Genomic DNA, 12467 nt, shown 5'->3' on the forward strand with positions numbered 1-12467 from the left:
TCTCCCTGCTTTTATAGTATGCCCTATGGTACTTACAACGCCCCCCCCCCCCCCCCCCCCAAACGTGATCGGTCCCTGAAAAGGGGCCGCACCGAAGTATCTTTTCCTTCATTGCCATCTTTAACATTTCCTGAACCGGATAATTTTTCTCGATTTCTTGTGATGGAATCACTCAATCCAACCCAACCTCTTGTATCGAGGTCAGTCTTCTTGATCGCAAAATCTCTTGAAGCCATAATAGGAAAATCATATAAGTGCAAAAAACAAAGGTCTGGTGAACTACTAATCGAGGTAAATGACAAACAGCAGTCCACGAAGCTTCTAGCTCAGACTAGACTGGCTGATCTAGACATCAGGGTAACACCCCATCGGTACCTCAACAGCTCGCAAGGTGTGATATCCGAGACGGGTCTCTTGAACGAAACGGATGCGGATCTCCTTGCCGGCTTGAAGGATCAGGGCGTCACTGCCGTGAGACGCATCACTATCCGCAGAGACGACAAGGAGATTCCCACCAAGCACATTATCTTGACGTTTGACCGCGCAATTCTTCCACAACACATAAATGCAGGTTTTATCCGCTGCTCCATCCGTCCCTACATCCCGAACCCGCGGCGCTGTTTTAAGTGCCAGCGGTTCGGGCACGGTACAAACTCTTGCCGTGGCCGAACGACGTGTGCAAAATGCGCGTCGCATGACCATCCGAGCGACAACTGTCCATCCGACACCCTCTCTTGTGTGAACTGCGGGGGGGCGCATGCAGCCTACTCCCGCAAGTGCGAAAAATTTCAAACTGAAAAAAAGATAATCAACATCAAGGTAACTGAGAACATCACCTTCCCAGAGGCGCGGAAGAGGTTCGCCTCTTTCCCCCTGGGGAAGTACGCCGACGCAGCTCGACGGGGGGCGGAGCGGCGTCTGGTTTCCACAGGGACCCAGTTCAGCGAGTCTGACCTGGTCCCTGCCTCGCCCCGACCCCCTGGGTTGCCTCAGGCAGCCCAACCTGCCACCACGCCGCTTGCTGAGGCAGCAGCGGTTGTGGTGCCAACCTCTTCCGTTGGGACCGGTGCCGCTCCCGCCGCTTCCTCCCCGTCCCCGTCGAGGGGGTGGACATCGGGGGCCCCGCATCGGCTCCCACCGTCACCGCACCGCCCGTGCCACTTGTGGCGTCCCCGACGCCCGCGGCGGTGGCGGCTCAAATGAAGGTCTCCCGAAGGGGGACCAAGTCCGGGGGGCCCGGTTCGACGGGCACCCCCAGGACATCTGATGACGAAATGGACGTCGCGCCGTTCCTGCCTGCAACGCAGCGCAAGGAGCGGCCTCCGACGGCCAAGCCAGTAGAAAGGCCTAAAAAGCCTAATCCAAGAGTAACGGCCCCGAAAGACGACACATGAACACACATGAACACACACACTCCAGTCATTCTTAAATTTAAATAATGGGAACACAAAACATCATCCAATGGAACTGCAGAGGCCTCCTTTAAAATCTTGACGATGTGTATGAGATGCTGTATGCCAATCAGCCAAGTATCATGTGTCTCCAGGAAACCCACCTCAATTCTAAACAAACAAATTTCTTAAATAGGTACATGGTATTCAGAAAGGACAGGGTTGGCTGCTCCCACTCTTCAGGAGGTGTGGCCATTATCGCCCGGAAATCATTAGCATGCCACCCTCTCTCTTTAAACACTGTCCTCGAGGCTGTAGCGATCCGTACAATAATATTTAATAGGTTGATAACGGTATGCTCCATTTACATCTCTCCTGATTTTGCACTTCTGAGCTCTGATTTCGAGGCACTGGTTGACCAGCTGCCCGAACCATACATACTAACAGGCGACCTTAATGCGCACAACTCCCTTTGGGGCTCCTCCAGAACGGATGCCCGAGGTCGCCTGATAAAGAAGTTTCTTACATCCTCCGGAGCATGCCTTTTCAACAAAAAACAGCCTACATACCATAACTTAGGACACAATACATACTCGCATCTTGACTTGGCTATTGGTTCCGCAGTTCTCTTTCCATGTCTTGAATGGGGTGTGGGCACAGACCGATATGGTAGTGACCATTTCCCCACTTCATTAACGTATATAGGTATAGGCCCGAGCAGTCCATCTTCCCATAAAAAGTTTAATGAATCAAAAGCAAACTGGAGCACATTCACACAAACAACTTATCTACACCACACATCCATAAAACACCTACACGTGGAGGAAGCCGCCCAACTCGTCACGGCGCACATCCTCGACGCCGCCGAAAAGTCCATTCCTCAGGCCTCCAGTGGGTCCCGCACCCCAAGGAGGCCCTGGTGGAACGAGGACTGCAGGCGGGCGCGAGAGGCCCAGAACAAGGCGTGGGGTGTCCTTCGCCGGTACCCCACGTCAGATAAACTCATTTCTTTTAAACGGGCAAAGGCTTTTGGGAAGCGAGTGCGTCGTGAGGCGAAAAGGGAGAGTTGGCGCACCTTCCTTACTTCCATCAACTCATACACTCATACACACAAAGTCTGGACACATATACGCAAGCTGAAAGGACAACAGACACACAGCCTGCCCCTGGTTAGTACAACAGGGGACACACTCGAAGACCAGGCCAACACACTTGCACAACACTTCGAACACGTGTCCAGCTTATCACTCTACACAAACACGTTCATGAAGCACAAAACGTCTGCGGAAAAGAAGTCCCTGCGTGATAGCAACAAGTCGTACACTTCTTACAATTCTCCTTTTTCAATTCATGAGCAGAAGGTTGCTCTGAGCACGTGTAAGCCTTCAGCTCCAGGTGCAGACAAAATCACATACACCATGATACAACACCTACACCCACTCTTGAAACACTCCTACATCTATACAACAACATATGGCTTTCGGGGCACATTCCTCGCTCTTGGAGGGAGGCCATAGTAGTGGCTTTCCTGAAGGGAGGAAAGGACCCTTCCTCTCCCGCTAGCTATCGGCCCATCGCCCTTACAAGCTGCCTTTGCAAGCTCCTCGAGAAGATGATAAACAGGAGACTTGTGTACTTCCTTGAGTACAACGGTCTTCTCGAGGGCTGCCAGGCAGGCTTCAGGGGGGGGGGGGGGCGATCTACAAATGACCAACTTGTCGCCCTTGAATCATTCATAAAGGACGCTTTTATTCACAAACAGTTTTGCACAACGGTGTTTTTTTACCTTGAGAAGGCCTATGACACCGCTTGGCGTTACGGGATCCTCAGTGACCTAAAGTCTTTTGGTGTTTCGGGCCATATGCTGAACACCCTTGCTAGTTATTTGTCCGAAAGAACGCTTCGCGTGAGAGTAGGTAGCGCACTGTCAAGAGTTCATGTGCAAGAAAAAGGCGTTCCGCAAGGTGGAGTGCTAAGCTGCACTCTGTTCATAGTTAAGATGAACTCCCTTGGGAAGGCATTGCCACCTACAATTTCTTATTCAATGTATGTAGACGACATCCAGGTATCTTTTAAATCATGTAATATGTCCATCTGTGAGCGTCAAGTCCAGCTCGGTGTCAAAAAACTTGCCAGCTGGGCAGACAAGAACGGTTTTAAACTTAACTCAGAAAAAAGTACCTGTGTTGTCTTCTCCAGGAGGCGTGGGATCCATCCGGACCCAGACATTATCCTTAATGGCGTATCGATTGCTGTGAGGAAGGAACACAAGTTTTTAGGTGTGGTGTTGGATGAAAGGCTTACGTTCATCGCTCACATTAAACAATTGAAACATAAATGTCTAAAGGCTCTCAACATTCTTAAAATTTTGCCCACCAGTCGTATGGAACGGATAAGCAACTCCTGTTACGTATTTTCACAAGCCTAGTGGGGTCTAGATTGGACTAAGGGAGTGTTGTGTATGGGTCAGCCACTAAAACAGCACTTAAAACGCTCGACCCAGAGCTTCACTTGGGGCTTCGCCTCTCTTGTGGCGCATTCCGTACGAGCCCTGTACAGGGTCTTTACGCAGAGTGTGACAAATGGTGCTTATCACACCAGCGAACCTATGTTGACTTATTATATGCCTCTAAAATTTCATCAATGGACAACCATCCTTTTAAACCGGTTTTTAATGATACATCCACATCAAAGCTCTTTTTAAATCGCCCATCTATTTCTGTTCCCTTCTCGCTCAGAGTAAGGGACGAGGTCACTATTCATGAGGTCTCCTTTGTAGACACATTCAAGTCATCTATCACTGATCTTATAGCACCATGGCATCTTCGTCCTATTGCATGTGACTTGTCTTTCTTAAAATACAATAAGAACAGGACACCAAAAAGTGGAATTTTGCAGCATTTCATGTATGTGCAGGATAAATACAAGGCTGCAGAGTTTTTCAGCGATGCACCGAAAACGTTCACTGCAGTGTCTTGTGCGGCGCATGGGCCGAATGTTGAAGCATATAGAACAATGAATGTAAAGACAAGTATTTTTACGGCAGAAGCATATGGCATTTTTCTTGTTGTAAGTCACATAGTTGAACATCATATTCCTAAATCCATCATCTATACAGATTCGCTGAGTGTCGTCCGTACATTGTCATCCGGAGAGTCCTCGAAAAACCATGTAGTTAACCTTGTCTTGAAATCAATTGTGCTGGCATATTCTTCAAACCTTGAGGTGACTGTGTGTTGGGTGCCAGGCCACTCTGGCATCGGCGGAAATGAACTGGCGGATTAAATGGCCGCCAATGCTGCACTCCGAAACACAGTAGACATAACAACACTACCTTACGCAGACCTCAAGCCACACATAAGACAACACTTGCGCAGAACATGGCAAACACACTGGAATGAACAGACAGACAACAAACTACATGTAATAAAGCCACACTTGGGACGGTACACAGCTGACTCACACAACAGACACACGGAAGTCGCCTTGGGTAGGCTGCGGATAGGGCACACCCATGCAACGCACTCGTATCTGCTGACGGGATCTTCTAGACCCCAGTGCAGCAGGTGCGGAGAGGCCCTATCCGTAGTGCACATACTAATCACATGCAAGGCACTTCACACAACACGTCACAAACACTTCAGAGAACTCTACAGACAACATATCCCACTACATCCATCGCTGTTTCTAGGTGACGATGCCATGTTTTCCGTGAAGCGTGTGTTTGAGTACTTGTCAGACGTGAAGTTTTTAAACCTCATCTCCTATCACGCATAATCAAATCTGGCCCTATATACCAGCCATCACCACTGCGGTTAATTGATTTTATTGTTATTTTGGCTTTAGTAGCCACTATTTTATTTTAGATACTTTTGTTTGGAGCTCTTTGCCCCAGCTGACCTTGCGCCAAAAAACTCTAACCATCATCATCATCATCCTCTCCCGTCGCGTCCCTCCCAAGGTAAACACGCTGGCGGTTTGCTCAAGTCAACTTAAATTTACCGCGTTTCACTGCTCCAGGCCGGGTGCCTCGATGCCAGCGCTGCCCTACGGTGGAGAAGCGCGTGAATAGAGGCCCCCTACTTCAACGTTTATAGAACCACGTTGCCCTTCTCTACGTGCGTTCCAAGAGGAACGTGGAACCTATCTCGCAGAACCTTTCGTAACCGTTCCAGTTTCATTTCTTAAAATGCCGCCAGAAGCCATAGTGGCGCGGGCGACAGCAGGCGACGGAGTGATATTTTTTTAGTGGATGTAGTATTTCCACCACCCATGAATTTTTCAAAAAACTTCATGGAAAAAATCCAGCATCCCTGAATTTTTGATTAACGAACACTGCAAATATCACTTATGGATTTATTTTCAGCCTCACATAGATTTCGGCGCATGTTGAAGATCCCCAGGTGGTAAAAATTAATCCGGATCCCTCTACTACGGCGCGCCTCATCGCCTGCGTTGCGTCGGCGCGTTAAATCCTACAATCAAAATCAAAATCACATTTGCGCAATGTTTTGATCTTGTTCAACAATGTTGACAAGTATGAACATCGCCAACGCACTTAAACATTTAGATTTGGCTGTGCATGGGCATATAAACCTATTCTGCGACTTCCGTTTCACTTTGGTCGGATGGCTGAATCGAGTTGCGTGGTACAAAATGTTACAACTTGTATGTAGGCCAGCGGCAGCCACTTCTGGATTGTTGTTTCTGAGTGTGTTTCCCTTTTGTAATGTGTTTTTGTTACCCGCGATGCATAGTTCCATCGAGGCATGTTATGTATCTGCTTCGATGGACAAATAAACCTCTTCGCTACAGACAGACAGACAGACCAAAATTTTTGCGTTTAAGTAGCCCAAGAAAGATTATTGTCTTCAAAACGTTCATTATAATCATCGTACCTCAAGCTGCGGGTACCGGCTCACGTAGTAATACCTACATGCGAAACGTGAGGCAAAGCTCCTGCGACCCGGCACACACCTGACATTTGCTGATTCATCTGCATCTGCTATAACATTCATCTGCTATAACAGCAGATGAATGCATACCCACAAAGTTACATGCACATACCCAGACTGGTGTGTTGAGTCATGATTTATAATTAGAAGTGTATGCTGCGCTGCAGTGCCCTTTGCTACAGACCCTATAGGGTCGGAAGCAAAGGGTCCGCGCCGAGCAAAGGACGCGCACCGAGCAATCAATGAATCGAATTTTAATTGATTTATTGGCCGCGGCGGCCGCTTTTCAGATGGAGCCGAAAAGCAAGAACGCCTGTGTGTTCGAGATTTCGGCGCACGTTAAAGATCCCCAGGTGATCAAAATTAATCCGGAGCCCTCCACTACGGCGCACCTCATCACCTGTGTAGCGTTGGCGGGTTAACCCTTACAATCAATCAATCAATCAATTTGTTACAGAGCCAGCATTGGGAAGGTATATTTTAAAAAATTGTGCCCGTTATCTGAATCTATTATAAGTAACCTTAACCCTAGCAAACTGTTACGTATAGATGGTATTCACTGAAAAGTTTAGCTGTCAATTTCTTCGCTTGGCAACATTGGAAACGGCCACGCACAGGGCCGAAGCGCCACGGACATAGCGCGGCTTGTGCCACTGCGCCCACGCGCCGCAGCAAAAAAGACACCGTCGTGCGCCGTCTGCTCAGTTTCAAGCCGATTCTTAATCGTGGGGTCAACAGAGATGATGTTATTCGCACTAACATTGGAGTCGAGGCATCACTTTTCGTTAGGTGGGATAGAGTTTGGAACGTCCAACAGACATCGTGTGCTTAAGCACGGACAAGTATCGCCGTCTCGTGGAGCCCGACGCCACCCGTGATGGCACACTCGCACGGTTGCCTGAATGTGTGCCACGCCAGTAAATACAACCTATACATTCACAGTAGCACATTGACGCAATGGGGTATTAGCTTTCGGTTTACAAGCAGGGGTGTGTGCACGGTTCCCCGCGATACTTTGAGCATGTTATATAGCCAAACAGAGTGTCAGTTTTTAAAACACGTATGAGCTCATTCAAAGGCGTGTACAAAACATTCTGCCAACCTGTACCATATCAATGTTTGGCCAATCTCTAAAGGGGATATGCGGCTGCCCTCCATGGGCATGAAATTGGGGCAGTAACGGCATGTGCTTTTGTGTCTCTGTTTACAGTTCGGGCGAAATCTACTAGTGATATATTCGTCACCCGCCTACTGGCTTTAAAACAGGCCCAATGTTTCAATACAAAATCCGCCATTACACCCTCTCACCATTATACATTTATACCGTTGTACCATTATATAAAAGGAAGGCTCGCATCCGAGTAGTTATGATTCTCGAATCTGAAGCAGACGGGGCTTATTCGATCCGTAAAACTTCCGAAATGGTAAGAGCATTCTATTCCTCACACCTGTGGTCGGAATGCATGTGTCATAAAACCGGCTAGGGACTCACAGCGGAATACGTGCGTTAAGAAAATTACTTATATAATGAACTATTTGCAGCTGCTGGTGCAAAATAAAATGTCATTTGGGCTGGAAAGAACAAAAATAACCACGACAAACTCTTCCACTTTGTTCGGACGAGGCATTACCTCTAGATCACGCACGCTCCCACAATTGACGAGGCGTTGACTTTACACGAGGAGGGCCCCATAGTAACACGTACCCTGTTACATGCGGATTCCCAAACCATGTCCCAGCCCTGAGCGTTGCATAATCAGCTCAGCCCTGTGCGCGATCCTATCGTTTCTGCTCACAGACGCGAACATCCCCGGGCGCACGCAACACGTGTTCGCCCGATACCGTCAGCCATACCGACACGTCTAAATACGGCACGCCAATTCAGCACGCGGAAACGGGAACCTCGATGTGCATGCACCGGGCGCCCGAAGGTGCAAGCGCAGGCTTGCGTAAACTTCCGGCACATCAGGCGACGAATCAATCGTGCTGAGCGCACTTGGCCGCTCGCGGAAGTCGCCAGCCGCTTGCACAAACACACACACACACGCACCACGGATCGCTGCACTTAACCGACAGCGGTGGCTGCTTCTGCTCGTAAAACATCTGGATTGTGAATTGTGCAGGCCTGGCGACCTTGCCCGGCAGGACGCTTTTGGGCCCTCCTCTCCGCCCGGATACCCAAACCGAGTCGCAATAAAACCTTTGACGTCACCGGTCCCACGTCATGACCCCACGTGCCCGCGTGGCAACTGGTATACGCAGACGACCGTTGTGAAGCTTTACTTAGTTTGTACGACGCACTTAGATGAGCAAGGAAAAGCAAGTGATCTAAAAAAACTCCAATGGTAACCTGCCTTCATGGCACATTGCTACATGCGATGTATCCCAGAACATACTTCAGAAACTGGAAGTACTGCAAGGACGTTTTAAGGACTCTTTACCATGTCGTATTAGAATCCAAAAAAAAGCCAAGGACTCCCCGTGACCAACCATTAACAGATGACAAAAAAGGAGTTTCTTCCGACGAATACAGGCCCAAGACAAACAGGAGTTTCTTCCGACGAATACAGGCCCCAACAACCAGCTTATGCTGGTAACACGGGCAAGGCGAGTAGCAAGCGACCATGGTTTCCAGAAGTGGGAAACCAACCATCTCAGGCTAAGCCAATGCGCGACATTATGTAAACAGTACGGCTTCCCTTCTTCTCAACGTACGTCGTAGAGAGCGCATTTTACAAGGGGCAGCCCGCTGTGTTGTCTGTTCGCACAGGACTGGCTCAGATCCGGCATCTATAGCTTAAATCCCATCTTAAGTACAACCATGTTCTCACGCCCACACTCTAATACAATCCCGTGGTTGAATATCACTGCAATGTATTTGAGGGATCAACTGATGTAGCCATCAAGCAAATTTGTTACAGATATAGTCGTGCATACTAGTTGGTTTGAAAGATGTGGTCAGCGCTTTGCCAGTCACCATTGGAGAACAGCATGTATTCATTTGCTTACCACCGGAGTGGACCGAATTTATAAACAACATTGTACGTTGGCGTCAGATATACAAGAGACCGCTTCCTTCGCAGAATTGCGAAGGTAGCTTTACTGCGGAGCTTCTTTGCCACGTATTGTACCCCCACCGAGGCCTACACATGCCAAGGCGGGCTCACGGTCGCGTTGAGGCTTGCCGCCGAGCAATAAACTCACCACGCTCGGTATACCGTGCCCAAATGACTACTGGAAATGACTGCTGTGTCACTCGGTGCAGTGATGGAGAACTTGATCGCAAAGACATGAGCGTGGTTTCTCGGTTCAGGAGCCCAAAGTGACAATATGGCGATCTCTGCCCTGGAGGCCAGTAGTTGCTCGGCGTCCAAGTCAGCGCTTGTCGCCCGATTCATCGACACCTAGAGGGGACGAAAGAGGTGGGAAGTCTTGGTTGCAGACATGTACACGTTGCCGCGAAAAAGCAACTAAATACCGTTACTAGCCGAACAAGTAACTAAATACGTTACTCGGGACCTATTCTTAAAAAGAACGCGTGAGTTACCCGAAAAGTAACGAGTTACTGTTCCCGTTACTTGTTTTCTTTTTAGTTGTTGCACTGAACCAGTAGCTTCCTCTCGACGTTTTCATGGGTTATGTTACCCTTCTTCCTCGAAAATACATCTTCGGCGACACTGAAGAGACGTCCTATGAAAGTGCTCGAACGAGCGGCAGTGTTGTGCTTCAAGAAGAGCTGGTGAATATTCGGGGACAACGCCTTCATTGAGGTCAGTGGGTACCCATCCGCTACAAGGAGAAACCGAGAAAGTTCCTCCGAGTCATCGACGGACGTTGACAGCGGAAACTTAAAAAGTCGTCCGCTAGATCAGGTTTTTCGGAGCATCGTGAGCTATCTGCGATCCACGATAGCTTAAACCGTGGGATGATAGTCGCCGCTAGGATGACTGACTGCTCAAGAGTTATTGCAACTCCTTACATAAAGATGATGGTCACGTGGTACTGCCAGACTGCCCACGTACTCAACAAGTCACCAACCAAGATTTTCCAGCCTTCAACCCGAATGTGCGAGTGGGAGGAAAAGCAACTCCCGCGAAGATAGCAAACAGTAGTATTGTTCTGGTAAATCACCCCCTCGACTTCCCCTGGTCGGTGCGCTGTTCTGGAAGTCCCGTGCTCGACTCGTGATAATCCCGGCTTTTGGAGTCTCGGGCAGTGTGCTGACAAGAGGGCGTGATGAGCGTGACTTCATTCACAAGAGAAATGACACCCCGAACCACCCGAATGTAGAAGACGGCGCTGCTGCTTTCGAGGCGAAAATCAGCGCAATGTCCCTATATACGCATGCCAGGTTCGAATAAAAACAACGCCGTTTAAGCGGTGTTGTCCACGTTACTCCACACATGTAACAAGATACTGTTACACGTCACTTGGCCTTAAAAAGAAATAAACACGTTACCCGTTCTTTTTTTTTTAAACAAACTAAATACGCTCCTCTTTACCCAAAAAAGTAACTGGGTAGAAGTAACTTGTGCCTTGTAACGGGTTACGCACATGTCTGCTTGGTTGTGAGCTCACCCAATGGTTATGTGGGTTAGGGTACCTGGTTGAGAACAAAATTTGCATTGTCGGGGTATTGGGTTGGACAGAGGCGGTGTAACCATGTGGGATGAGGGAAAGTTTTCGTTTGAATTCGACAAAGAGCAGTTTCTTTCTGCTTCAGTAGGTTAGAAGGAAGAGGCCGAAGAGGTTGTGTAAGAACACGGAAATTTTTTGTGATATCTTGAATGTGACCACGGCGGAGTGTCCAAAAAAATTATCGGTAACCTGAGAAGAAAGGTTCCTGGTGTGCACAGTTGTCGCCCGCCAGTGAGCACTGAGCGGAAGTCCAGGCAAGGTTTCTGCTCCTGATGGGGTGATGATGGCTGAGCAGCTCGAGGGTCGTTGGAGCCACTTTACCCGACAAGAAGGTACAAATAGCAGCCTGGGAGTCATTGGCGATATGATCGAGGACGCAGTATTGGTGATTTCCAGATATTTGTGAATTCTTCAGTATTGATGTGAACACATACTTTTTACATTGCCGTGGACGGTAATCCTGTTCTTATCGCTCCCTGTAGTGTGGCCCAATGAAGAGAGTGCCGTTTATTGTTCATTACCGAATGGTTCTATTCCCCGTGAATTTGCAGTTCGGTCAACCAAACATTTGCAAATGAAGCTGTTCCCACGACTATGACGCACTACGGTAATTACAGCTAATCTGGCCAACCTAAACAAAGCCGCCATAAGAGCAAAAAATGCTGTAATAAACACAATAAGAGAAAAAATGCTGTAATAAATGTAGAGACATCTACGCTTATTAGAGCACTTTTGCGCTTATTGTGTTCGTTAAACTGTAAAAAACAATATTCCATCCAAAGTGCTGACTTTCACCGAAATATGTGTGGTTTTTTTTTTAGTTTTATTGCAATAACAAATATATATGACGCTTGTCTATTACACAGCTTTGGTACTTTCACCCTTATCGTCCCTCACCCGAGCGGGATTTGAAAAAAACTACTGCTGCGTCCTGGAGTCTAAGCCCACCCCTTTCATCTTCCGGATGCTTGTAAAGAATACGTTTGCAGGTGTCAGATGTAGCTCGTTGAAGTTGAGATCACTGTTATATACAAGCGTAGTACCGACTAATATAAATTCTAATAAAAACGGTCAATCAAGAGTTTATTTGCATGTCCAAGCACAGCCGATACCTCTCTTTACTAGCGCATCAATGAAACAAATGAGAAACAGAACTTTAAGTCAGGCTCAACATTAACCACAACTAAACTTAATACTGAAAATACGCCTGACAACATACCCATTCAGGTGGATTGATCAGCGAAGATTCCAAAGCTGACAACGTATTCACGAATTTCAACTTGACTATGACGTCAACATGCTGAGCCAGAGTTGTCATATACAGACCTAAAATAATTGACCAATGACAGCGACAGCTCTCCCGTGAGAAGCTCAGGCAATGTTCACAACTCCCAATTTGGCTGCCAAATCGACTTACCGATCACAAATTCTCACAAACACACTAAGGGGGATCGGCTAGTGACTGCAGCCAAGACCAATTGAC

The sequence above is a fragment of the Haemaphysalis longicornis genome, unplaced genomic scaffold (assembly GCF_048455015.1).
Source record: "Haemaphysalis longicornis isolate Haplotype H1 unplaced genomic scaffold, Haemaphysalis longicornis Haplotype H1 scaffold_3, whole genome shotgun sequence".
NCBI lineage: Eukaryota > Metazoa > Arthropoda > Arachnida > Ixodida > Ixodidae > Haemaphysalis > Haemaphysalis longicornis.